The 27,882-nt window shown below is 37.2% G+C and overlaps 1 protein-coding gene across 2 annotated transcripts in view; it reads left to right on the forward strand.

Annotated features, from left to right (window-relative positions):
- The window catches only part of WWOX (WW domain containing oxidoreductase), a 532,897-nt gene that overhangs the window by 309,411 nt on the left and 195,604 nt on the right, over positions 1-27,882 (forward strand). The gene's annotated exons all lie outside the window — the stretch shown is intronic.

Here is a 27,882-nt window from a genome sequence, read left to right on the forward strand (position 1 = left end):
GGACACTAGTCTATTGAGAGAGTTAGTAGCTAATGTTCCATATCAGATGTGGACAATGTCAGGACTGAATACAGATTAGGCAGTGTCCTTTTCTCCCCAGGGGAATTAAACTTTGAGACACCACTGGCTGCCAATGGTTTTACTGCATTTTGTTGGTGCCTGTGGTGCCTTTCTTGGTCTATTAATTCAGAAGCTGTAAATGACAATGTGAGCAAAAAAGCTTTTCCAGTGGGATGCATTTCATTTATGTATTCTTGTATCTACAATACCTTTTCAATTCGTTTTGTCACAATAACTCTTTAAAAAATTGGGTGGATTATCTGTACTTTTGCATGAACCTTATCAGGATATTTCTTTTTTGGGGAGTTTATTTCTTTTTTTCTTATTTGGAGAAGACAAAGTGATATGTTAGGGAGACTTAGAATAACCTAGGAACTTTAAGTATTCAAATGGATTTTCCCTACCCCCTCCTTTTCATGATTTACTTTAAAAATATGGTATTGTATTATAAAACACCAGGGAAACTCCAGAAATATACGCTCAAATACACAGTATATTTAATTAGAAAATACCTGTTTTAAACATCATTAGAATTCAGTAAATTTTAGGAGTTCTTATGCATGTTCTTTTGTGATTGCATGTTTAAATGCATTTCTAATCAATAATATGATGTAAAAACAAGATTTGGTTCTAAGGGTTTTCTAATTGAAAACCATTTACTGTCTGAGAATATTATCTCTAGCGGGCTAACACGGTAGGCTGTCAGCAGCTGTGGAGTAGGGGCCATGCAGAAATTTGCACAGGTAAAAATAGGGATATTGGAAATAGGTTTGGAAATAGGTCTTGTGCAGCAAGAGCTGTGAGGTAATTGGATATCACATTTACTATCCAGAAAGGACGATGATGAAATCAGTAAAATCTGCGCACAAACTAAATTTTTTTAATTCAAAATCTCATTACAACCAAACTTGTCTACACAGCATGTTTGTAAAAAATTGTCTTTTACAACACCACATGTTTCATTTTGCTTAGGAAAAAAAGTGTGATCTTGTTACCATTTCACGGTTATCAAGGGAATAGTATCTTAAGTATTTTTCATCCCCCCTCCCCAAATCCTAAATTCCTGTGAAGCAGAAGCCCAGGTTTCTTCTATTGACATGCACATTGTTATTCTTCGGGTGGTCTTTGGTATGATACGTTTGTCATGGTTCATAAATTTTATTGTTGCACTAAAAACAGGGTTAGAATATCCTCAATGCAATTATAAAAATGTATTAAAACTGAGAAGGATAAAAATATGGTGCAAGATGAGCTTTTAATGATTGTATAAATGTTCACTGTTCCATGGAAAAAAATGGACCTTTTCAACATAGACATAATAGTGAAATGCAAGTGTAGGGCCAAATTTTTTGCTCCTAGAATTATGCGGGTTTTCAGCATGTTTTAATTAAAAAATGATGTTTTAATTTCTGTTTGCAAAGCTAGAGGTGTTAAGGCTTTGAGAAGAAGAAAAAGTCATGCTCCCCTTTGATTTGTGATGATACGAGGGTATATCCCTTTTCACTGTTTGAGATGCTGGAAGTCATCTGGAATAATATGTTGCACTTTGCTTGTTACTTAGTTTAGTATAGATGGGAGATAAATGTTATTGTGAACTAGACTGCACAATCCAAATTAGCATCCTTGGGAAGATACAGAAGCGGACAGCTGCTATTGAAATGATTTGCTGTTCTGTACCTTACTTTCTCTGCTAAATGGTGTGCACAAGTATCTGAAGTCCTATTGACAATACTTAACGTGAGAGGCAGGAAAACTGAAAATAGTGCTATGAAAAATTGAAATGCTTGGTCCGACCCGACTATGACAATTTTGGAAGGTGGTTTATGTGATGATAGAATTGCAGAGGAGATCTATCCTCACTAATACATGGTGCAAGAGACTCTTCTATTATATGTGATGACATACACAACTCTGTAGTACATTATTCATTCAAGGCCCTTTTTGAAAAGGTCTTATGTCCTATATAAAACAGGCTATTATGTGATGCATACGCAAAAGAGGATGGATGTGACATTCGTCTCAAACTATACAAACCCTTTTATCTGGCACTACCAAATACATATTACACATTATTTTTGCCAGTAAAATAATTTGAATTTAGAATTTAAAGTACACTAAGTGTATGGTTTCTTAAAAGATGCTTGTTTGCAAAATCTAAGAAATTTAATGTGAACATGTAGACTGACATCTATTTGGAAAGATTTAGCAACATCAGAAAATATTTTTCCTACAATTAATTTTTCATTTCTCTTCTTAGAGTACCTTTTGTCAACACTTCTCTATTTGCTGCTGCATATTCTATCCACTTGTTCTCAGTGTAGCAGTATCTCCATAGTGAATTCTGTTGCTGGTGATATAGTGTCCTCATTCATTTGCATTTAAACATTAATTACCTGAATATAATGCTTGTCAATAATACTGAATACAGAGGAGTTGAATATATTCCCAGTAAGTTACACTAAATCATGTGATTTTCTACCCATGTATTACTGACTCTGTACAATTCTTCCTTGTCCTTTTGTGCAATATTGAATGACATGGTGCATATTTTTCTTGTCCTCTTAATATTGTTAATTTCTCTTCTTAAAAGACATTTCAGTCTCTCCCTGCCTCTGAATATGGACAATACATTGAGTTCAAGAACTTCACTTTGCCTTTTTTTCTTTTTGCAAAGAATAATAGGGCACATCACTACAGTAAACAAATTACAACCTTTATATTATACTTCGCATGTGGGTACCTAGATAAATTGTGGGTTGCTGGAAGGATGCTAGGGATCAGGGTTGTCCAACCTACTCAGTGTGTGAACCTGGACCTCAGAGGAAATTGTCGTGTGTTGCACTGAATTTGAAATTCTTTGCTTAAACTTACGGAAAATAAGGTAACCAATGAAGCGACACTTGAGAGCAAAAGTTATGTCATGGCCTCCAGTTTCACCTGAATACTTGTTAATCTCTTCTCTGACAAATCTCTTTCTCACAGCCACGTCAGAGGCAAATCCAGAGTTTTGGTGGACTGTGCAAAAAACTGGAGGTAGGGGACTGCAGATTGTGCGTCTTTGGTATCGTCTGACAAAAAAGACGTATAAATATTTTTTCAATATATACATGACTACAATTTTTATAATAGGCAAAAATTTTTTGGTAAAGGTAGCGAGCATGTTTTATGTAATGTCGTTAGAAGACTGGAACATAGTAATGCTGACGTTGGATCGGATGTTTATGTGATTTGGAGGTGTTTCTTTGTTGGCATTAAACCAAATGACATCAAGCCAAACAAAGCCTTGCATTTTTTATTGCTAACTTTTCCTCAGTGCTATTCCCTGCGTAAGTAGTGATGCATGAAAAAGTAGCATAAAATATCACAGAAGCATAGTTCTTTATGGGTGTGTAATTATAAGAAAAAAAGAAAGATATGTGAAGTGTGCATATATAGAATGTGGAGTATTTGTGATAAAACGAAAGGCTTGATTGGTGAAAGGTTGAGGTAACAGACTTTACAATGTGTGAAACTGTAAGTGCATTTTCAGCTCATCCCAAATAAGGACCAATAAATAATTGATACTATGCCACCTCACCTACTGTTATTCTGTGTGCTTCTTGTATGCATTCTCTTGTGGGACCACTCCTTCAGACAGTATTTAAAAATCTTCCAGTACTATTCTTCACCAATCTACCCATAAAGCCTGACTTCCTTCATAACACGAACTCAACTACAGGCTTCCAGGTAAAAGCAAGAATGGTAGTTATAAATACAGAAGTTCTCTGTTGAGAACTCTTTCCTGGGTTTAGAAGCCCTAATAGTAGCTTTATTGCTCGTTTTTGAAAGAATAGAGCTGCTAGATCAGCTTACATCTGTAATGTTCAATCAATTCAGTGAGGATGAAGCAATAGGATTCACAACAGCTTATGTAGAGGTTAGTGAAACATATTCAAGTGTACACTTGAAGAGGCAGAACTACAAAAACGTCTTCGAGAGCCCTGTAGCAGCGGGTGAAGTCTGACAGGCTCACAAACGGCGGCATTATGGCTGCGGAGGTGAAAGATAACCCTTTTTGTGCAGTCCATAAAAATGGTCACTAAGGACTCACAAAATTATCATTGACTCCCTGTCAGTGCTAAGCACCCTTTAACCCCTGGTTTCGTTGTGACTTTAAGGTATTTAGCAAAGTATTAATCACTTTTCTGGAGCAGGACTTAAAACTTCCAGTACTAAATGGCTGCCAAATAAAGTTACTGCAACATACTCTACTACCAATCTAGCTGCACAGTTAATTGAGCTACATTACATTGATTTCTGTGTGTTTGTCTGTGTTGTCAAGGTATTTACATAAGTAATACACATCTTTGGTAAAGGCTTAATGCAAAACCGACAGGATTCTCAGCCCCTCCTCTATGTATTTTCTACCGAATGCGTTGCTCCCTCAATAATAAATTCAGAGGGCTGACAGTGTCTAAGTCTGCTGCTCCTTTGCCCTCAATTTCAGTGAGATGGGCCATTGAAAACTCATTACAAGCTGTTTAGACTCTGACTTTGACTTTTGCTCAGCAGTGAACAAAATTAACAGCTCTTGGAGGTAGCAAAAAAGGCACTGAGCCAAAAAAAAGAAATGATGAGAAAAGACATTCAATATTATCTCTATTAGTCATGCAAACAAGCTTAAATCCAAAGTACATGTGTTCTGCACGTGGCTGTAATTGTGTAGCCTTTGTTGCTTTCATCCTTTCTCCCACCTTTTAATACCATGTAAAGAGGTTCACCTGCATGGAAAATATACACCCTAGAATTTGCTTGCATGTCAAGCAGCAAGCCTCTGAGTGTGGCAGAATTGCTTCATAAATTTAACTATCCCTTTCAAAATTCTGTTTTTTTCTAACTTAGTGCTTGATAGTTTTTTACGTGATAATTTTTAAATGCTGTTTATAGCAAAAGTTACCTTGATAGGTAGATTCGTAGGGAAAAAAGTCTGTGTATATCTCTCTATCTATCTATAAGTAAACCATTAATCCTAAAATTGCTTTTAAAAACAAGTTATACGTTTACACTCAAAACAAACCATTTGGCTCTTTTCTGACAATGAAAATTAAATTCCTTTAGAATGTGAATAACAAAAATATTTATTATGTACCTTATAATGGCAGTCCACTTTTTTTTTTTTCTAAGCAAGTGACAGAGGATTATTTTGGGTAACAAGTACAGACTCTGGTGATAAACTTCAGGTCCCGATCACGTTAATTGCTAAACATTTATGGCTTGTTATTCTAATAGCTGTAATGTTTCCTTCTGATCCCATTTTGTTCTTTCTTTTTGTTTTTTGATGTTCTTTTGTGAGAAATTAGAAAAATAAGTTGGTAGCCAAGTAACATTTGAAATAGGTGCAGTAAAACCTTTGGGAAAGAAGTCAGTCAAACAATTCATGAAGCAAAGTTCTCTTTAGCTGGTGCACTACAGTTCCAAGCTGACGAGCAGTTGAGAGAAAGGCATTACATATAGCAGAAAATAGTGAAAATTAATGGGTACTTTATGTACCAAGTTAAGCTTCACTCACATGCTACATTCGCTTTAAATGAAGTTGCTTTCTGTCCCCAGTTTTCCAGGTTGTGTGACTGAAGTAAAACCTGGTCAAGCACCTTTTTTAGGGACAGTCAGAAAGTCAGCTGTTAGGAAGAGAGTTGGAATTTGAAACCTTCCAGGTTTCCAGTTTTGTTGTTCTGATTCTTAAACCACAGAAAGTCTGACCTTCGCATCAGATAAGGTTAAAAATAGATAAAATAATATTTTTTTTCTGCTTATCAGTCATTATTTTGCTTAGTTCAGTATTCCACTGCTGTATCCAGTGATAACTGCACATACTTGAATTCCAGTGTAATCACAACTCCCAGGAACCATTATGATTGTACTGCTGAATATTGTTATAATTTTTTTGTTAAATAGTAGTGATTACTTCATCTTGTTGGCCTTCCAGAAATGTACTTTGCATACTTGATCTTACTTCAAAACTGCAGCCTTTTGTTCTGACAAGTTCCTACCTCACAAGTACTCTGACCCTTTGCATTATACCTTACATCCATTAATGGATACAATAAAAAGTTGTAATTGAAAAAAAAAATAGATACAGAAAAGCTTCTGTGTACACGTTATTGTAAAGTGAAGCCTAAATATTTCAAATATTATTCCAGTTTTATATGGCAGTATTTGTGTATACAGATATAGTCTATGTATTATATATATCTTTTTCATTAGTTTGCTTGCTTTTCTTTTTTCCGTGAATCGCAAGGTGCACAGAACTGGTGAAGGTCAGGCAGGAAACAGATTAGCAGCATCTTATACCACAATGTCAAAATACTTAAAAGTGTTTACCGTGCCCACTGACACACAATGAATTTAAGACTGGCAGACTGAAGCAGAAATAAAACTATTCTTATTCTTCTAAACCAGAACAGGGGCCTCAGTGGTTTATGGTTGTTTTAAGGTCCATTAATCCTTGAATCATGAGGCCGTGTAAAAAATGACAGCTTTAACATTCAGTCCCTGGGTTTATTTAAAATGTTTTTACTTCAACACTGTTTCTAATTAATAACAGTGACTATATGACCTGATTTAAATGTATCAAATACATAGGGATGTGGATTCGCATTCCTTCATACGACGTTTTATCATTTACAGCAGCAACGTGCAGCCTGAATTGAATGGTGCCAACTCTTCGCAGGGAAGAGTTTACTCTAACAGAGATAAAATCAGATACTGGACTTTAATGTCCTTTACCCTTTCTATTTATGGATTTATTTGGGGGTCTGGTGGAAGGAATATGGTTTTGAAGCCAAATGACAGAGCAATTATAGAAGTGTGCATGTGTGTGTGCTCATACAGCATATATTCATGCTTGAGTTTTCTACCAATATTTTCCTTTCAAGTCCGTTGCTGATCCCTGAAATGTAAGTCCCTGGAAGAAAACATCTAGAAAAGCATTGTGCAAAATAATACATTGTGCAAAAAATTGAATTGACTGATTTTACAGAACATGGCAGATGTATTCTTGTAATGTAAACTGTAATCTGATGAGAATGCTTTTGATAAAACTTTAGCAAAAGGGCATGTTATAATATCAGGATATACATTACTGGAATCCACTGGCTTCTCTTTGACCCATGATCAGAATCAACAGAACAGTGTTGATAAAAGTTTTAGGTTTATCTATTCATCATTATTTCTCAAAAATACCAGCTTATGTGATACATTGAAAGAGGACAGATTTTCTGTGTACCAGAGTAATTCTCTCTCTCTACCAATGTTCTGCTTCTAAACAGATGTTCACAGGGGCAGATCCATAGGCTCAACCAGAAAATCTTTTTAAAATAATCATTTGAAAGCTCTAAACTAAGCAGTATTAAATTGGCAAGAACAGAACTAACATTTGGCACTAGTAGTTCATAGTTCAACTAAAAGATCTGGAGAAACGATTAAAAAAAAAAAAGGAAGGAAAAAAAAAGGGAAAAAAAAAGGGGAAAAAAAGGGAGGGGGGAAAGAAAGCCACTCAAGCTCAGCTTCAGCAGGCTAGAAGGCATCTTACTTCTCAGTGTAACTATTGTGATGTAGATTCCTTTGGTTGCAGTAGGCTGCGTTAGGAGAGGCAACTGATCTGAGACCCCCAACAACACGGTTGTTCTACTTTCTAACAAATAGAGGACACATGCAAGCAGCCCAAATGAAGAGACTGTGGAATATAATCCTGTATTTGGGCACAGTAAGATTTTATGTAAGGTTTAGACCAGATAAAGTGACTCTATCTGTTAGGAATCTTGAGCAGATTTGGGTTTGTAGATGCTTTCCAAACAGGATATAAATCTTGAGAGATACTGAAGGCACTTATTGTCCTCAGCGATGAGTATTTATCTCCTTTCAGTTCATATCAAGGCTGTTGTCTGCAATGTCCTTTTCCCCAGTATTTTTTTGCCTTACCTCTTGCTCCTCTTGCCATTCAGTGTACGATATAGGAACCTCTCAGTTAGCTGGGAGCCGTAAAAGAAACTTTTATGCCAATAGAATAATTCGGTATGTCACAGTACCTTATAACTCTATTCTAAAAATGACAAAAAATACTGTTTTGGTTTTTTTTAATTCCCTTTTTTAGGGCCCAGAATAAGCTATTCAGAACTGCTTATCATGTCAGTTAACACCACCAATTACCAGAGGTATTGCTAAATTCCTCTTATCTGGTGATGTCCTTTAGCTTCTATATTTAGGCATGTGGAAAAACCCTCTTGAAAGAACAGTTCAGATTCAAAGATAACAAACAATAAATTTTTCAGTAAGGATAGTTTCTCTGACATTACTGTCCTCTGGTGTAGTATGATTGAATTCCAGACACTATTTCTATATAGTCCTTATATTCTTGTGTGTTCTGTTAAAATGTATTTCCTATAGCTAAATTACTTAGTCACCCTTAGCATTTATGAACTTGTTTGGTATTAGGATGTTATTTTTTGAGAAATGAGAATGAACAAAAAACACAAGCAAGTGGGTATTTATTCTGTGAAGAAGTCATCTTTGCCACTGGGAAGCCACAAAGTTGGGAATTAAAGATTCTGTCTAGAAAAGAAATAGGTGGAAACAAATACAGAAGATACTGGTGTGTGCGTGTAAGCGAGTCTTCATTTGATGAACTTTAACTCTATGAATTTTCCATCTGATATTTGGAATATTTTTAAATTAATGAAGTTTATTTTTTCAATGTAGTCAGTATAAAAGTTTGTTGAGATACCCTAAATCTTGCTTGGGAAATATAAAGAATAAAGACATCAGTTAAAATGAATTTAAGACAAAGTTAAGAAGAAAATCAGGCAGCTTGGGTAAGTCATGATATGAAAAGCTGAAATACTTCTAGTGTTAAAATGACAGCCAGTGTGGTACATTCCTGAAGAGGAAATAGTATGCCATGCAAAATTATCGTACTGCACTGTCTGTGGGTATCATTCAGTGCAAACACCTGGTTGCTGCAAGAGGGCCACTCTCCCGGATCCTTTTTACTGTGTATATGGTCCCTTTCAACCATCAGGAATGGCATAACATCTGTATCATGTGGGCCTAAATGAGGCCATAGCACAGTTTTCATCAAACATTACGTATATTGTAAGCTAAGGAAAGAAAAGCATGTGATATAATTGGCATTTTTCTGCAGAGCACCTGACAGTGCTTTACAACTTATTTTCAGCAAGTGTTATGCGGATACTTTTGTTTCTGGGAAGTGACAGTGCCTCGTAAAGGAGGACAGTGTAAAGTAGATTAGCTTTTCTAGCAGGAGTAATGCCATTATGACATTCTCTTGGACACTTTTCGTAGTATGCAGGAAAACCTGAGTCCGTCTTTTTTAAGATAAATTGCAGCACAAGAACAAAAAAAGACAAGTACTCTGTCATCTTGGCATAATGCTAGGGATCTGTGACTATCCATGCGTACTGCCTATACTGTGCTGTACATTTACACGAAGAAGAAATATTACTGGTCTATACTACTGCACCATGTTCAGAATACCATAGTTAATGTAGCATCCATTAAAGTGTCTTTATTTTCAGTGGCTTTATAACTCTGATAAAAAGTCTTCGTAAGCTTTAATAGGAGAGCAGATCAGCCCAGAGAGTTATTTTGCAAAATCTTTAAAATGAAATGTCAACTTAAAAACAACATCCTTTTTTGTTATTAGGATAAAACATTTATAGAAATGTTAGCATGCATGTATTGCTGACTCCTGCACACCTATATAAACTTTTTGTTAATTGTGGGAAGAAAACAGACCTAGAATCAGAAGGTTGTTTGTCTTCATAAACCTTGACTGCATGACACTTTTTTTTTTAACTTTCTACATGCTCATGATATTTACTTAGAAGCCAACTGTGTATTGTACTCCAGACGCTAAAAAGTTCTTGCAAGTATCATAATTTCAGACAGGGATATCTCTATTCATTTCTTATCTTTTCACTTGAAAAGTTATAGCTCATTCAGGAAAAACATTGTAGGCATGTGAACATTCATGCTCATGAAAACTGCTACAGCCTCTTTGCCGTTGAAACATGGGGTCAATTTACTGACGTCAACTGGTCCAGTCTGCTGATTTCACCGAGACCTCACAATCTCGCAGTGATATTGAACTTGGACTGTGATTTGAATGGGAAAGGGGGGATTTACTTTTTCTGTCCCTGATTTCTGCAGCTTTGCTGTAAAATCTCTGTACAAGACGACTGCTGTTATTTTATGTTAGGATAATTTCCCTTCAGGCTTAAGTCAGCAGCAGATTGTTTAGTTTTTCCCATTCCCAGGGCTTCAGTTCCTTCCTGTTTTGCTCTTTTCCCCTTGACTTTTAAGAAGAGATACTCCTCCTGCTTTTGTCCCATTTTTCACCTCCAGGAGGTGGTAATTCTATTGCTCAAATGGATTCCTGCTGGTTGCCAACACAACCATGTAATTCTGAGGGGAGAAAAATGCCTTATCTGCAGTTTTGATTTAAAGCAATTTCTTGAAAACATAATAAAGTTTCTCACCAATGGCATTAAAGTTAATAATCCTTAATGTTGAAAAGTGGTGGTTAAAAGAAATGAATGAGCACTTGAAGGTTGCACTCTTTTATTTTAGCAGATAGGGACTCACTTTGGGTTAGATTGTAGCCGTACCTAGTGCTGGCACGAAGGGGGCAGATGGAGAGAAGAGTTTCTGGGCCTGTCTTGGTACCCTTCAGAATTGCATCCCATAAGCTTGGGTGAAGGCAAGGTGGTGCCCGGGAAACTCCCGTCAAGACTTTTGGTCCCAGAAGGAGATAGTGCTAAGAATGAGAGGAAGAAAGAAATGTCTGGCTTCTCCCTCCCCCTGCATTAATCAGCAGCGCAAAGCACAGAGAGCTGCAACTTCCCTGAAGTGCAGAAGCTTTCTGAGCTCCTCCCAGCACAACTGGACACTTCTGGGCTTTGCTTAATTACTATTTCCATCTTATTTTTTCTTCTGCCTTTTGCATGAAAGAGCATATGACCTAGTTTCAGTCACTAGAAAGTACTTCCTCCGTGTCCTTGACAAGTGGTAAAGTGAGACTTCATTTGACTAAGAAGGGGGATTTTGTTCCTCAATATTCTTTATGCCAGAATGTCTCAATTTATTTTAAATGTGTATTTTCTTTAGGTTTTATTATTGTCCATAATGTATTTTCTTAAAAAAGGCAAGTGCAACTGGCTTCTTTTACTTTAAAGGTTTCCAATATATATATACACACATATATATATGCGCTTCAAATTTCTGTTTAAATACCTTCTTTCTAAGCTATGTGAACTTAGGTCCTATAAGCTCGCACTTTGTAGTCCATGAATCAGCTTCTCTGCTTTTCTTAATACCTTTTCAAGTGCTATATTAATATCATTTTATAAGGTGGTGACACAATATTCTGGCTGGGCTTTGCTAAGGAATTAAATAATCCTGTTCTAACTTCATGCATGGGAACATGCATTCCCATTCTAGGCAACTGTGGGTATAAGCATGTAAAATAGAAGAGATGTGCCGGCTATCACTGTTTTTCCCTCATCTCTTGTCACTTCATCTTTTTTTTTTTTAAACGATGAGTTTACCATTATCCCAAGGTCCTTTTTGTATTCCTTCTGCTCTAAATCAATCAGATTTATCTGGTATTTGTTTACTTCAAACCAATGTGTAGTACTTTACATGTGTCATTAATGTGTAACATTAATTTCATGTGTCGTGTCAGCCAAGTTAGGGGGGAGGCCCAAACCCTAGCTGTTGTGTTTGGTTTTGGTTTAGTTTTGTTGTTGCTCTTTTTTTTTTCCCTTTTTTTTTTTTTCTTTTTTTTTCTCCTCCATGTTTCGCTCTCCCTGCTAGTTGTGCAATGTCAGCAAGCACAGCTAGTTTACAGTTGCTTTTTTTGACTAGGTCATTTGTCTAGATTAGATACTGCAGAGGTCTGAAGTGCAACCTTTGGGGAATAGCACTTGCTAGGACCCCATAAGCACTGCTTATTTCATGTATGTACACGTGTGCGTGCATCCCAAACTGTATATCACTTGTTCTGGAGCTCCCTAACCCAAAAGGCTAGGTTAGCTGAATGCTAACTGCTGCTGGGCCGCTGGCATCACTGACACAGGCAGCTTTGGGCTTAGAGCTCACAGTTTAAAAGGATTGCTTGATATATTTGTTCAAGGCAAAAATACTTATTTTGGGAAAAATTCAGTACAATGTTTAAAGAATATGAATTTGCACTAATAACCTTGAACACTGCAACACTGTGAGCTGCCACTAATCTGAATGATGTGTTTGAAGCAGCAAGCTCCTTTAGGAGTGTGTCTGCAGGTGTGTGTAGAGGGCTGGATGCACGCATCCGTGCAGAAATGGATCTGCACAAATCATTTCCCAGCAAATTTATAGTGAGACAAAGCTCCATCACTTGAGACTTTAGCTAAAAGTATTCTGATATTCTGAGAAAATTATGTCTTCGTTTGTGAAGTGGTCATTTTTGGCAACAACCTCCCAAAACAGTTGGTCAGGGTCTTGTATTTCTTAAATTCTTGCCAGTTGCTGTCTACCAGATTACTACTGCGTTAATTCTCATACAGGCTGTCTGTTGGGAGAATAGAGATTATTTTAGATGTTACGCATTAAGGTTTAAGTTGACAGATTTAACAGCTATTTATCTCCAGGGAAAGTGGTCTTTCTAACTTTTTTGAGTTAGCAAATGCTCCCTGCTGATATCCATTGCTCTTTTACATGTGTGCCAGGCCCCCTGGAAGTAATTAGCAGCAGGATAAATACCTGGAAGATTATAAGGTTTACATTTTATTAAACATTTTTGAATTTCAGTACCTTCCTTGTCATGAAAGCACTTCTGATAGTGTGCATACACCCTCTAATAACGACACAAATCATATTACTCTCAGCCATTTATCAGCACTCATACCATTTTGCCCCTGCAAAATTATTCTGTGATTTATTTTTAAAAGTAATAATCTGAAGGATGCAGCAGTACTTACCACAGCAGAGATAAGATGAGGCAAAATTAGTGAACAATTAATGTGAAAGGCTTTATTTAGTTCTTCAGTTGAATTTGTATAAAAAAGTATTTATTTGTAGTAATCTACTTTGCATAAAGTGCAGCTAATTAATCTGTAACTCAGTCTTCCAAGTGACACTGCTGTTGAAGAGGCAGATGGTCCAGTTTCTTAAGACTGAGATTTACCATGTTGGTCATCACAAACTATTTTAAATAAAAATAGGCATTCATGTGAATTTACCAGGACCCACCCACATTATTCTTTCACGTTTCTCTACGGGTCCTCCTTAGATTGCCAATGGTCTGGCAGGTCCCCGTTTCCCTGCAGGTTATGGTGACTCTGTTAGAGCCAACGGTGCTTTTTTGCAGCTGTTTGAAGGGACAGTTACAGGTTAGGGGGATTGGCTTGTTAGCTGCAGGAAGGGAGCAGAGTTTTACTGTAGCACAGAGTCGTATAAGACATAGAGCAAAGCAAACCGTTAAAAATTGTAATTTGTATTTACATCATAACAGTTAGTGTACACAAAGCTGTAAGAATCCCAAAAGACTGCACCAAGAGTTTCTAAATTGTCTTGGGAAAACAAAAGCAGCCTTTACCTCTCAGGAAGATTTTTTTTCATATCCTACTTTTCTCGATAGGGAACACCAAATGCGACACCACGTAGGTCTTGTGGGGTACAAGAAAGCAACCTGTATGATATACCTCCTGCTGGACCTGTACATCACTGAGTTTAAATAGTACTTCCAAGGGCTTCTTTCCGGGATGGGTAGCGTTCTTCTCAAGCAATCGGTGTTGATTCTAGTTAACAACTTCTTAATTTAATTTTATTTTATCTTATATTATTTTTTTTTCTCGTTACTTTGAAAGAAATTTCTGTGAAAATGAAGCCACACGTTCTTCTTTTGGACGTTTGTCTTCTCCTGCCTGAAATGTAGTTCAGAGTTTATTAAACAAGCCAGAAAATTGCATGCTATCTCAAGAATGTGACTATTTGCTATTCTCCCTGAGATATGCCATATGCTTAGTTATGCTGTCTTAGTAGAGGAAAGGTCTGCTGTTAATGACTGCATTAATGTTATCATATAATTTTTATTGGGTGATTCTCTTATCAGACAGTATGAATGTATGTTATGTTTGGTCAGTGCATAATATTCTTGGTGGGGGGAGGAAAATCTACAGTCCTTTGTGAAAATAATGTGTTGTTTCTAATTGAGAAGTCGGTGTTTTGGTGTTACTGATGGCACGCGAAACACAAAACATGCCATCATTTTCTAGGGTTTCGTAACAACAGCGTGAGTTCTGCATCTGCTTAATTTTCACAGTTGCAATGTATTAGACAAACCCAATACAGAAATCGTGAGACAATCTGGTTAAATGCAATATCAAAATGACTACTTTCAAAATAGTTTTGGTCGTCAAACAGAAAAACACTTACAATGTATTTGCCTGTTACTAATCACGAGGAAGATGCTGAAGCACACATTTTTATAGGAGAGCTTAATACTGACATTACATTGAAATCTGATCTTTTCTCATGCAAATCCTGAAAATATATATGTAATTATATACATATATACGATATTTTGCATCGGCAAATACATATTTAAGACAAGTGTGTTTTGCCTTAAAGTATACAAAGATTCTTGTCTCTATATAAGTGTTTTTTTCTGCTGGTTTGCTTTAACTGTGCAGTGTTTCAGTACGTCGTGTGCTTGAGTCAGTGTTTATTCCAGTCAGTGAGAAGGCTTCTTTTCAGCGGCTTTTGGGGGCAGATCTGTGGCAGGGATAAGAAAGAAAATGAGATCTTACAAAGAAAGTCATTAACGTTGCCATTTTCAAAATAACAACAGAAAAGTGGGAGCAAAACTGGGAATTTTAGAAAGATTTTCACCTTGAAGGTTTTTCTGGGTTTGGTTTGTGTCTTGTATGCAGCATGAAAATGTATATGTAGTTAAAAACAGAAAAGAAGAAAAATCTATCTTTGATTAAAAACCAGTCTTTTCTCTTCTGCGTGGAATGTGTTAATATTTACAACAGCTGTAAGCGTGTTTTAGTAAAACCATTATGAACTACTGTGTGGAATAGGATACCCCATTATGTCACTGATAAAAGTGAAACAATTGAATATGACCCAAGGGTGGATTATTGCCACCAAGCAATGTAACAGAATGTGCATTACAGTTAGCGTAATTGCACAGCTAACTGATTTCCTTTCCTTTAAATTAAAATTGCAGTATGAAACCACATTATCTAATTTTGCTTACCAAGACATTTAGGAACTGTTTGCAAAGTAGAGCAGACTTGAAGTAATGTGAAGAAATGGGGAAAAAAAAACCCTTCTAGCATAAATTATTTTCTGTGAGCAACTAAAAGTTCTGGACTGAAGAATTCTGGCAAACTAGAACAAACTTTGCACAGAAGGCAAATAAACATTGATTGTCCCACAATCCAAACACAATTATATGAAACTGCAAAAGTCAAATTGGTTACAATTTACTCAACATTTAATGAAACTAAGGAAGAAAAGAAATTATGTAAAAATCGTTTCTTTAGATTCTTTGCTTTTGTTTGAGATAATTTCGTCTCTGGATAGAGAAAAACTCAAGGGACAACAGATTCAAAGCCTTGTGCTATATGCAGAAAGTCTGCTATTGAGATATTAGCAAGCCAAGACTCATCAATTAATCTTATTCCTATATTTTTTTCTTGTGAGTTTCTAATCTCTATCCCCTTCTAGCGTGTTACACTTCCCCAAAAATGTTTGTATATTTTAAAAGCCAGTATCATCTTAAAATACCAACTACCACAAAACTGAAAAGCTACCAGAATATTTTGGCTCTTTTTTCCAAGTTGGGAAACGCATAAGACACAAAACAAAATAGATACAGAACTTGGCTGAACTTTACTTGAATTTTGCCAATGAAAGCTTGCAAAATACAGCCAACTTGGCTATTAAAAAGAGCCCTTGAGCCAGCACTAATTATGTCAACAAGTAGTTCGTGCTCAGTCCTCAGCGAGTCCTGCACTTTTATAGGATGGGAGGATGAATGTCATGTATGTAGGGAGCCGAGCAGCTGCTTCGTTTACCATTACTCCATTTAAGGGTGTGCTAACCTTGCAACAACCTAGTGACATCATCATTTTTCACCTTATTCCTTTCTCATGGGGTATGTCTTCACAATAAGCCCGAGGTGAAAAGGTTTCCTCAGCAGGCAGACAGCCTGCATGACAAATGTGCTGAGGAGTCAAAGAAAATTTTAACCTGCCCTGCCTAGCCATAGTCACTTTTTGCACCTAGGAGCAAAGTGATAACTGTTTTTCTTCAAAAACAGGGAGGGGTGTAAGGGAGAAGGCAGGGAAAAAGAAAAAGTAGGATATGTTACGTATGATATTGTGCTAAATGGATCTGCATACCTGTTTTTCTTTTCCCCTCAGGTAAGCAAGCAGTGTGCCTGACCCCTTACATCTTGATTATGGTGTTCATACAAGGGGACGCTCTTTGTTTGAAAAATCTGTATGGTATTTCTGTGTTAAAGAGACTGATGTTCTGCTCACCTTGGCAACACTACGGAGCTGTGATTTCGGCTGTGTTTTTTTAGTAATTTCACTCCACGTGTATTGTGTCCTAATCATTTAGAAAACATTTTCACACGGAACTAATAAGTCATTGTAATTTTGTGAAGATTTCCTCTCACTCCAGCACAATGTCTGATTTTCTATAGGTGATTTCAAATTTCCTAATGTACATTGCATTATATTCTGTTGTGTCCTAGACTAAATTCAGGCATAAGCAAGGCTTACCAGGCTCATCCACAAAATGCTTGGCTTAAGAACAGTAATTTTAAAATATGGTATAAAATTAACTTTGAGGGCAGGGTAGACATAGCTATATATTTTCTGTAGCTACTTTTAGTTATGAAATAAATAAATATGTGATCCAAGAGTTTATATAGCATTTTTCTATAGCGAACTCGGGGATGACATTCAGGTGGCAAAGCAGTGAAGGATGAAATCTTCATCTTGCACTGTTCTGTAGTGGGAAATTCCAGCCAGAGCTCCTCAGCTGAACCGAGTTTGCTGGTGGAAGGTATTTGTGTCTGTCCTATGAACGTGGGAGCGATCTCTTCGACGGGAAGGGTTGCGTTACTGTGTGCCTGCCTTGCCTTCTTCCCAGAGCAGCGCTCTGTCACGATGGGAACGAGCACCGTAATGTCACCCGTGACTTCAGCAGTCACGACTGAAGTGCTTATCCTGCACCCAGGCCAGTGAAATGATTCGTGTGTAATCTCAGCACCACGATTTCCCAACACAAGAGAGAGCTGATGTAATAAGCAGGGTAATTTAAACCTGAAAAAAGCGGATGAATGGAACAGATTTAGGATTAGGGTATCAGGATGAATCTTCAGGAGATGTGTCGGGGTCAGAGAGCAGGTGACGTGAAGATACGCTGACCGGTCCTGGCACACAGCTCTGCACTTAGGCCGCCTCTCTGTGTTTCTGTCATTTGTAAAGTTTTGTGGACATGGTAATATGCATAAAGTGTGTGCATATGTACCTGCATAGTGTGTCTGTACAACCTGCGCTGTAAAATGTACCAAAGATCCAGATGAAGAAAGATGTTCAACACTGTATAATTTGTTATGCACTTTATAGTAGACTTTTCAGATATTTTAATTGTCATGTTAAGATTTTAGATGCAAAACCATCGTGATCGAACAAACAGGCTTTTAGTTAATTTAAGTTAGAATAAAAGTGAGCATTTCAAAGCTGTATGGTGGGAATAGCTCATAAATGAAGCATTTTTCCCCTTGGGGATATAATCAGAATGCAGAAAAATCCCTGTGAAAGACACTCATAAATTAGAAAAAAAATTGCTAAACAGAAGCATCATATTGCCAGATATTAAGCTGGAGGTATGCTAAAAGAACCCTGGCCTTGTTTGTAAAGTTGTGAATAAATCTGTTAAAAATAATTGAATTTATATTTAACTTGAAAAACAGGGTAAGATCTTTTATTCCGCACTTATAAGTTTAAATACACTTTCAGTTGCTCTTAGTTATCTCAAATTAAATCTTAAATTGAGCTTGTGGTTCTGTGAATTAATACTCTGGCCTTTCAGCTCTTTTGCTGAGGTCATTCAAATCTAATGGTAGAAATGGTCACAGGGTCAAGTCTTGGTATGTAGAGTATAGAAATGGTTTAATGATGCCAGCAGATGTTTGCATTCTGCATGTTGGAGTTGTAATGCACTGGTGGGCTCTGTGAAGGCACTCGATTATCACATTATTATATCTTCATTCTATCTGCATTGTGAGGTAGGGAATAAGAAAGCATTAAAATAAGGTGAAGGTTCTGCCTTAAACCAACAAAAATAAGCAAAATCGGAGTTAATTTTCTACCTACGCCCTTCTTAACTGTCCCTATTGTGCTTAGTCATTGTCAGGGTCCTGGGAGGTTGCATAAACTTAAATAAATAGGCTGCAGTTGGCTAGAAAAATTGAGACACATAAGAATGACTTTGAAATGCTTTGGGTTTACCCATTATAAGTCAGAACTTAAGTATTACATTTACAGACTTTATATCTAGTTCTCTATTAATGTCACAATTCTATAAAAGGTTGAAAATATCAATGAATATGAAAATATTAATAACCAAGGAGCCAATAAAGAATTGTAAAGTGCCAGGCAGGTTCTGTCATATGAACGCTGTTAATATAAATAAGTGCAGATTTTGTATAAAAATGTTATGAGAACAGGACATGCATTACACAGTAGCCAGTTTTAATAATTTGTTGATTATAAAGATATTAAAAATCAAGTAAACATAGAGAGTTGCAAACTGCGCTGGAAAGCAAAAGCTTTTAAACACAGAATTGCATTCTTAATGCTTTTTTTATTCTTTTTTGTTTAAATTTGACCTCTATTCCACCTCCTCCTAAAACACGTTGTTCCAAAAGGGCTTGTGCTTTTCCACTCAGAAATACAACTTAGCCAACATCACTACACAAAGGGATCCCAGGACAGCTACATTCCCGTAGTTTGTTTTTAATAACATTTTGCAAAACCATATTCCTGGGCTAAAAATCATATAGGAAGTTTCATCCTTTCATTCATAGCAATTTTAAAAATCATTTTATAGTACTTCTAAAAGCAAATAAATGAAACATGACTAAATGCTGACAAGCCTTTTGTTTAGCCATTCTGCGTAACACCAGACTGGGATATTTACTGCTGCCATGAGTTTATTTGTCATCTTTCCTAGTTCGTCACTGCCATCTTTCTCCTTGGTCTATACAGATAATTTTAGCCAGCCGTGATGATTGTTATTAAGGATATAGCAGTAACAGCTCTTCACAAATGGACTATGATTTGAAGCTACTGCATTGTAAGTTTATCCTGTAATAATGTGTTTAGCAGACGCATTAGGGGAATGAATATGTGACACTGCATAGCTGTAAATTGCAATAACTTCTGAAGTCAACGAGGACCCAGTATCGGGTCGTATGTGACACAGGCTGCGCGATATGTATTTCAAAGGCTACTTCCAAACTATACTTTCTTTCTCAAAAGGTCTGCGCGCACCGGTGTTACTCGTGCTTGCTGTAGAGGGCAAAGCGTGTCTGCTGGCTGTTTGCTGTGTTTGGAGCTAACAGACCGTAGTAAAGGGGAATGAGCCGCCGTCCTCTGGGTCTTCCATCACTATCATTGCAAATAAATAAATAACCTAAATTCTGATTCCGAAGCCAAAAGCTACCTTCAGGTTCACCTCTGCAGTCTTGTTGAAAACAATGTATGAAGTAGCAGAGGGCCCTGTGTTGACTTTCAATTCCCCGGTGCATTTGCTGTGCTGCCATTTGTGCTTGTGCAAGTGTCCGGAGGGGAAGAGGGAGCATCTTCTTCCCTCTGAAAGTCATTGACAAAACCTGCACGAGAAGTAGTACAGTAAAAGTGTTAGAAGATCACTCAGAAGGAAGCTGCAGTTCAGCCTGCCGTATTGTCATGCCGCACAGTAGTGTAAAAGGCTGTGGTGAAGTGTGATAAATTTGGTTCTTCTACACTGTATTATCACTTTGTTTCTTAAGTGGTCTTGTGAAAAAAGGCGACAGCAGTACATAACGGGCAGTACGATTTAAGTCCATCAACAGCACATTTTTTCTAATGTGAAATCTTGTTACCATTTGTCAGCCAGAAGATGTATTTTGACAATCAAGAGATATTGTGCAGGTGGTTGAAATAATTTTGATGTGTTTGATTTTTTTTTTTTTTCCAATGCATGCTGATTAATCCTAGGTTCATATATCACACCAAATTGGAAAATGCAGCCTACCTGTGTGATGAATGTGTTTAGAAAGGTTTAAAGTTTTGTTCGCTGTAACTTCAGTGCCCTTGAAGGCTGTGGACAGACTAGGTCTGGCATTGCGAATACAATCCTCTCTCCCTCTCAAAAGCCCCCTCCCTCGCTGCCCTGCTCCCTCCTGGGGGGGCTGAACCCCGTCCTGCACTGCAGGCTGAGGCGGGAGCACTAGCTCGGGCTAAGTTTACGCTAACCCAGAAGACCAAAATGAATTGCAATTTTCTATTGCAAACTTTTCTGTTGGTAGACCGCAGGGGCGGCCGCCTGTGATGATGGGAAAAGGCAGGAAGGCAGTGATGAGCAACTGGAGGACGTGTGTTGTTCATGAGAAGTAGCGGGTGGTAACCTTAGCCTTTATGCAGATAAAACTGTCTACCTATTGCCTCAGTAGGAAGATCTTCAGACCCTGTGGATATGATTCAAGTGAAGCGCAAGTATACCTAAAGGTCCAAAGTAATAATAAGTAGCAAGTAAATTTGCATCCATTTCACCTGTGGACTTAGTTGTCAAGTTTTTTTGATGTCTTTGCACAGGGAAATGCGTTGGTGCCCACAGATTTATTGGCATTATGTCATTATCATAAAATTGTAAATGAGAGTTTCCCTTTCCTCCCCCTACACGAGTGCAGAGGAATCACAAGCAGTGATTCTGGTCACTGTGTGCAGGAAGAAGGGGTAACTGAAACAAAGAGGCCTCATGTTGTACAGGCTAGTTTTTGTCTTCAGTCAGCTGGATTGCAAATAAAGGGATAAATATGCATTGCCAGAAAATGGATTATTCTTTTCTTTTTCTTTAAATACTGTGGGATCTCTCCCTTCTTCCACCAGAAGACCTACAAGGTCACCAAATTAAACCTTTATACAATCCAAAAATTGAATCTTAGTACATCCATTTTCCTAATACAATTTCTGCAATACCTATCGGTGCTGACAGTTTTGGTCACATATCTCTATTGTGCTGTTCAGTTTTATTTGACAGTGCAGGATGGCATCAGCATGTATTGGAGGTAACATCTGAGCTGTGGCTGATCTCTTGGGACTGCTGTACTACTTTACCTCCTTGCCATCATAAATGGATGTTTCTGTCATTCCCTAAGATTTCCTCCTGGGTTAGGCATCTTTCTTTAATTATTAATCAAAAGCAATGTAACAATCATTGCAAACAAATGTATCACTGTACCAAAGCAAGTATGTTAGATGGGATGTTAGTAGTACTCGTGGAACAAGATTTGGATGTAAAGGTTGTGATCTTGTCTTTTTCACATCTGCTTGATACATAAATTATTATGCTAGTCTGAGTATTGTATTTCCCTGCTGCAAAAAGAGAAAAATAAATGCAGTAGGCTAGCTTTTTCTGCAGCGTTCAAACTGAACAAAGGCCAAGTGACTTATGCAAAGCCATTCCTGAAATCTGTGACATAGCTAGGACAAAAATGTCCCGACTTTGAATGCAACCATATGCTTACTACGGGAGAAAAAAAGAGTGCACAGTTATAGATATGCAAAATCCAATTGCTTTTTGTTTGAGTTGAGAACTAGTTTATGCACTTCTATTGTCCTTAGTTTTCACATATGTTTTACTTGCAACAGTCATGCTTTCAGAAGGAAATCTACATTTCATAGTTCTTTTTTTCTAGGTGCAAATCTGTGCGTCACTGTTCGGTTCCCAGTTTGCATGCACTCACACAGGTCTCACTTCAGACAGGGGATCCTTGAACAGTGCCTGGGAAATATCTGCTTTAAATTAAGTACCTCTTGCTAGAGCTCAGGTTAAAGAGAAATCTCAAACTGCTGTAGCCGGCACAGCGCCAGTTTGCGTTTTCCCCTGCAGACCCAGGGTTACGGATGTGGGCAATGCATGTCGGTGTATGAGAGGGAGCACTGTGCCAGGCCTGGGCACACACACCTCTCCTCTAGCAAAACTCTCCAGCTACGTCCCCACGTTGCATTTCCCCCGAGAGCACAGAGACATCCCAGAGAGCTTTGGGCTTGGTAAGGGGCTGCAGTGTCTCGTGGCTGCACAGCTTCCCCATTGCCTGCCTCCTCCTCCCATCCCTCGACCAGTTCAACTGGTTTATCTGGAAGGGAAGGTGAGGTTTCATCACTAAAAGCTGCTACTCGTTGTCTTAGAAATAGAGTATCAATATAAAAGACATATATTTTCACAGAAACAAAGCGATGGGTTCATTTGGTTTCCATTCACAGCGTTAGCTTAATGCTGCTGTTGAATACGCAGATGTAGGAAGCTGTGGCTCTATCTAATAAAATACATGTGATCAAATCTGAACTGGTTGTCTCTTTGAGACATTCATTTAATACATAAATTTAATATACTTTCCTTTGATAAAACTCTTACTAGGTGTTGAAGATGTTGCCATCTTAAATATCAGACTAAGGATATTTACTGACTCCTGCAAATCAGTCATTCTATTGAAGATATTTATTAGGCTCCAAAATAAATTATCTGTATTTCATTGTGTGCAATATATATGGGTACAGTACATTGCATTGTAGTGTTTAATTTTTTTCTTCTTGAATTTCTTACAGGTATCAGTCCTGACTGAAGTAAAGTCAGGCTGTCTATTTTAATATTAGCATAATGATATAAAAACTACCAAAAAGAAACTGCTGGCATATGAACATTAGTTTTCATTTGTGTTCACTCAAGTTGTCACCAATGTTCTATCTCCTCCAACAAGCCTCTTGCTATTATAATAATATAAAGATCTGCATTTATTGAAAAATCATTTGTCACCCTTTTCGAGGCGCTGAATGTAGGCCCTTATGCTGGGAATTAGTAATGTCCTCATTCTCCTGTTAACCTCATGTCTGCTTTATAGGAAGCAGAGGGCAAACTTTCCAGAGCAACTGAAAACTGCGAGATACACCGCTCGTAATGAAACTTGTATGAATTCTTACTTAGGCTGATTTGAAAAATGCACACTGAAATACTAGAAATGTTCCAGATTCTGACTTTCTACTCCTAGGAAAAAAAAAAATGAGCTGTGCTATTTTAATGCAAATATTTTTATCTGTCTGGTTTGAAAACTTTTTCTTCCTTAAATACTACTGCACGTCGAATATAATCATACTGCATTTTGAATATAATCACTACATGGTAATGAGGAAGAGGTGAAGGTTCTAGTTTTGCATTTCTTTCTCAGTGTCATTTGCAGGATTCAGCCTCTGTACTTTTTAAAATATGTGACACCAATCTGGCTCCCTCTCTTTTTGTAGGGCTTAACCTCACCTACCTATCCCAGTCTTGAGAACAGGGAAATGTGAATCAGGTGATGTCTGTAAAGGTTTAGGAAGCCATGGACTATTAAAAAGATATTTAAACAAATAGGGAAATGATGTTAGCTTGTAAGAATATCCCAACTAAATTTTCTTGATTTTATCTTAATATTAATAAAAAATAAGTATGTGATAGTCATGTGGGAATTACAGCAATTTCTAGGTAATTTGATGTTATCCGTAAAAGAACGCATGTGATAAACTTCTTTTAAATTATTAGCTAGATCTGTCTTTAACACGCATTCTATATAATGTACTTAAATGTTATTCCTAAAGGATTTTTAAACAGCAATAATAATTACAAATTGAATATTTGAATATTTTATTGATTATTAAAAAACATAAAACCTTCCAGGAATTCATGGAAGTAGATGCTTCTGTGTATAACAAGACGTTGATGCTTTTAAAAAATGCCTAGATTGTGGGTGCTACTTCTGTTTCAATGAATAAACCTTTGAGGGGGTTTTTTTTTTGGATAAAACATGAAAGGTGTGAACTACTGCAACTAGATCCATGCAAACAGTCAGCATCCAAATTACAAGTGCTCTTAATAGGTCCCTCAGTCTCAGATTCACATGAGACATTCCTGTCTGATGTCATCAAACTACAGGCAGAAAACTATACTACCTTTTCAGTTGTATTGTGGGATTTTGAACAAGACTTTTAATGGGATACATGGAAAGACGGATGTCATATAAATTAGTAATTGCACTTGCAAATGTTACGCATCTCAGAATAATTTGCCCACAACATTTAAATAGCTCTGATATAGTGGGAGGAGCGGTTTAGGGATGAAGGAAGAATAATTCAGGAAAGTTTTCCTGGTAACTGGTGTAGGATTGAGTTTGGGTGCAACAGCAGCACTGACACAAGTGAACTAGCTCCACGAAAGGACAAATCCTGCAAGTGTTTCAGCACTGTGGTGCATTCTGGACAGTTCTAGAGACAGCATTTTGGGATGCACCTGGGTTACATTACTCAAAATACTCTGCTGGGAGAGGTGCGGCTGCACAAATGCTCGTTTGCCTATGCTGGTGGCATGCGGGAGTCCAGGGGGAGAGAGGCTGAAACAGGAGCCGTAAGGAGGGCAGAGGAGGCTAATATCTAGAGGATGAGAGAAATCAGGGGGGAGTACAAATGTTTTGAAGTTATATGAGGGCGATTGTCAAAATAAAAGGATAAAAGGATAAAAGATGGAGAAATGCTAATAAAAAGCTCAGTTTCAAAGCTGGGAACTCCAAATTGGATGCCCAGTTCTGTATTTAAGCAACTAACATGGCAATTAAATGTATAAAATGCATATTTACAAGCTTAAATAAATGCTTATGCCACTGATAGGAAAAGGATTGGAGCAGATGAAAACATCCCTCCCAAGTGCTGGGATTCACCTTCGCCTTTCCTGCATGAAAGAGATTGTGAGGGAGATTCCTTGCTTAGGGGTAAAACTGAATTTAAACCTCAGGTTGCACAATAGAACCTAATGAATTGCAGAATGTGTCTCTTTACTCTGAAAAAGAGTGAAGGAACACGAGCAATCTTGGACTGTATGTAAATTGTTTCATTGTACCTGCTAAATACAACATGAAAAACTTGAGACATAAAATGTCACCTGCTCTTATCGAGCTTCGAAGAGATTACCTCTTAACAGAAGTTTCATTTTCATTTCCTCCAACATTTACTGAAGTGAACGAGGGCAGTGACTCCTTTATTTCCTAATCCTAGGCAGCAACTTGCTTTTTTCTGTGTTTTATGTCATTCCATATGACATTGCATCAAGGCAATTCAGTGCTGCATGCAGTTGAACCAAAAGCAATTTAAGTCAAAAATGGACAAATATGGATGTCATTTATAAAGCTTGTTCAAAGGTCTTTGACACAGCTCAAAGCTTGCGCACTTTTGAGGTGCAGCAAGGTTTTTCTCCTCTTATTTCTGAAGCCAGCTTGTGGGGTTTTAATAGAGCTCCACTGAGTGAGTAGCAGACAACACTTTGTACTTAGAACAATCCTTCCGTAAACTAGAAGTGTTTTCACTTTTATTATTTATAGGAACTTTTTAGAAGAAAAATATAGGACCCAATATAAAAACAAGTGTAGCAGTATCAGTGGAATGGCCTTACAGACTAAAACCCAAGCATCTTGTTGTACAGTCTGTTAAAATCTAAAAGCTCGTCCAGTGTACAGAGTTGGAGTATGATGGGGAAAGAAATTATTTGTTTTCTTTGATGGCTTCTCTGTTTTCACACCCATTTTAATCAGATCCTAAATGCTGTTGGTTCTAAGGCTTTGCTTTCAGAGTATTTTATTTATATATGTATTAAAAAGATTTGTTTATATATTTATTTATACGTATGTATTTTATATATTTTTAATATATATAAAAAGAGACACTTCCCTCCCCAGTTAAGACTCTGTGGCTTGCTCTTTCTTTTGCTTAGTCATTGCCACCAAAAGCCCAGATGTTGTATCCAGGCAGTCCAGCTGTAAGAGAAAGTCTGTATGTAGGACTTGAAACCTCCGTGCAAGACCACAAATGCCAGTGCAATACTATAGACTGGAAAAGATTTGTGAAAGTGTTGTTTCTTCAACAGAGAATGCTCAGAGATTCTTAGAAACATTTCTTTTACCCAAGTGCTGAAGAGTTTCTCTGAGTAATTAGTTCACTAGAGATCTTCAGATACAATTAAAGTGGCAAATAAAAAATATCCAATGTACAAATGTTTCTTTATGTGATTTTTTTTTTTTGGTCGTCTTGTCCTAAATGTTCAGCTAATATGATTCATATGGCCTTTGCTTGGGATCTCAAGAAACATTTGGAATTGCTTATAAACATATTTCTTTAATCTGGTTTTTGATTAGGACATGTTTCCAAGCACTCAGATGTCCTGCTATGAAAATTCAAGCGATAGATCACTGTTAAGTGCATCTCTGCAGTTGTAAATATTTCCCCTCTCCCTTCTCCCTTGCCTTCATGACTCGCCCCTTCCCCTGAGCCAGGGGGGTTATGCATGCTTTTGCCATCAATGTGATTTTGTCAATTGAAATGTGTTCAAAATTGCCAGCACAGATTTATTTTGTTATTTAAAACATTCCGTTGCTGTCTGTTGTCTTTGCAATAAAGGGTCAAGTTAAAATAGCGTCATGAGAACTGTTTTCATTAAGAAGGTAATGGCAAATAAAAGTGCAGTTTGTAAAGAAATTTATTACAATTAATTATAATATGTATGCTGTGTTTTCAAAAAATACATTTGTCAAAACATTGCTGTTGGTAAAAATGAGTTTAAGGATCCTTGTCAGTATGTTTGGCTGATTAATTAAGGAACTTATTTTAATATCAGAATAACATCATCATAGCTTCTTGAAGCAATTAAAGTAATGAATTACTTGCATTCCCTTACATTTTATCTTAATTCTATATCTTTTGCTACACTCTTTTCCAAATAGTAAATATATTCAGTAATTATATCTGATAACATGTAAGTAGTTTATATTAGATAGCGAGATATATAATACAGATAAAAATAGCCTAGATTACATCTAGTGTATATTACATTTATTTTATAAATGTAGTATGCGATGCTTGCTTACTGCATATTTCAAAAGGGCTCTGAAAGCTTGATAAACTGATAGGCACCTTCTACAGAATACGTTATTTCACACGCGTGCTTAGTTCTTGCAGTTACTTCTGGAACAAAACATGGTGTAAGAGTGCACGGCAGCAGAGCTAAACACTTCAAGGGAAAGGTGAGAGTATATCTCATCTGATTCACACTGTCTGTGATATTTAAGGTGTAGCCACTGTTTAATATTTTAATAACAGAAAGCAATGGTTTATATATAGCATTTGTAGAGTGTTAGAGGCTTAAAAAAACAAAAATCAGCCTACCTCTGTAGTAGTTAAGACCTTATAGAAACAGACTGTTAATGCAATTGAAATGCTACTACAAAATTGTTGCTATTTTCAGATGCTCTTGAGATTAAAGCAAAGATGTCTAAAAAATTTTGCTGCCCTAACTGGAAGTTTCACCTTCAGTTTCCCAAGGTGACTGTACCTCCGGTGCCGGGACCAAGTACAAGTGGCAGGAGCTGTGGGGTGCCCCGAGGTGCTGGGAACATATGGCATGCACCCTGAGTGACTT

Source organism: Calonectris borealis, chromosome 12 (assembly GCF_964195595.1).
Source record: "Calonectris borealis chromosome 12, bCalBor7.hap1.2, whole genome shotgun sequence".
Classification (NCBI taxonomy): domain Eukaryota; kingdom Metazoa; phylum Chordata; class Aves; order Procellariiformes; family Procellariidae; genus Calonectris; species Calonectris borealis.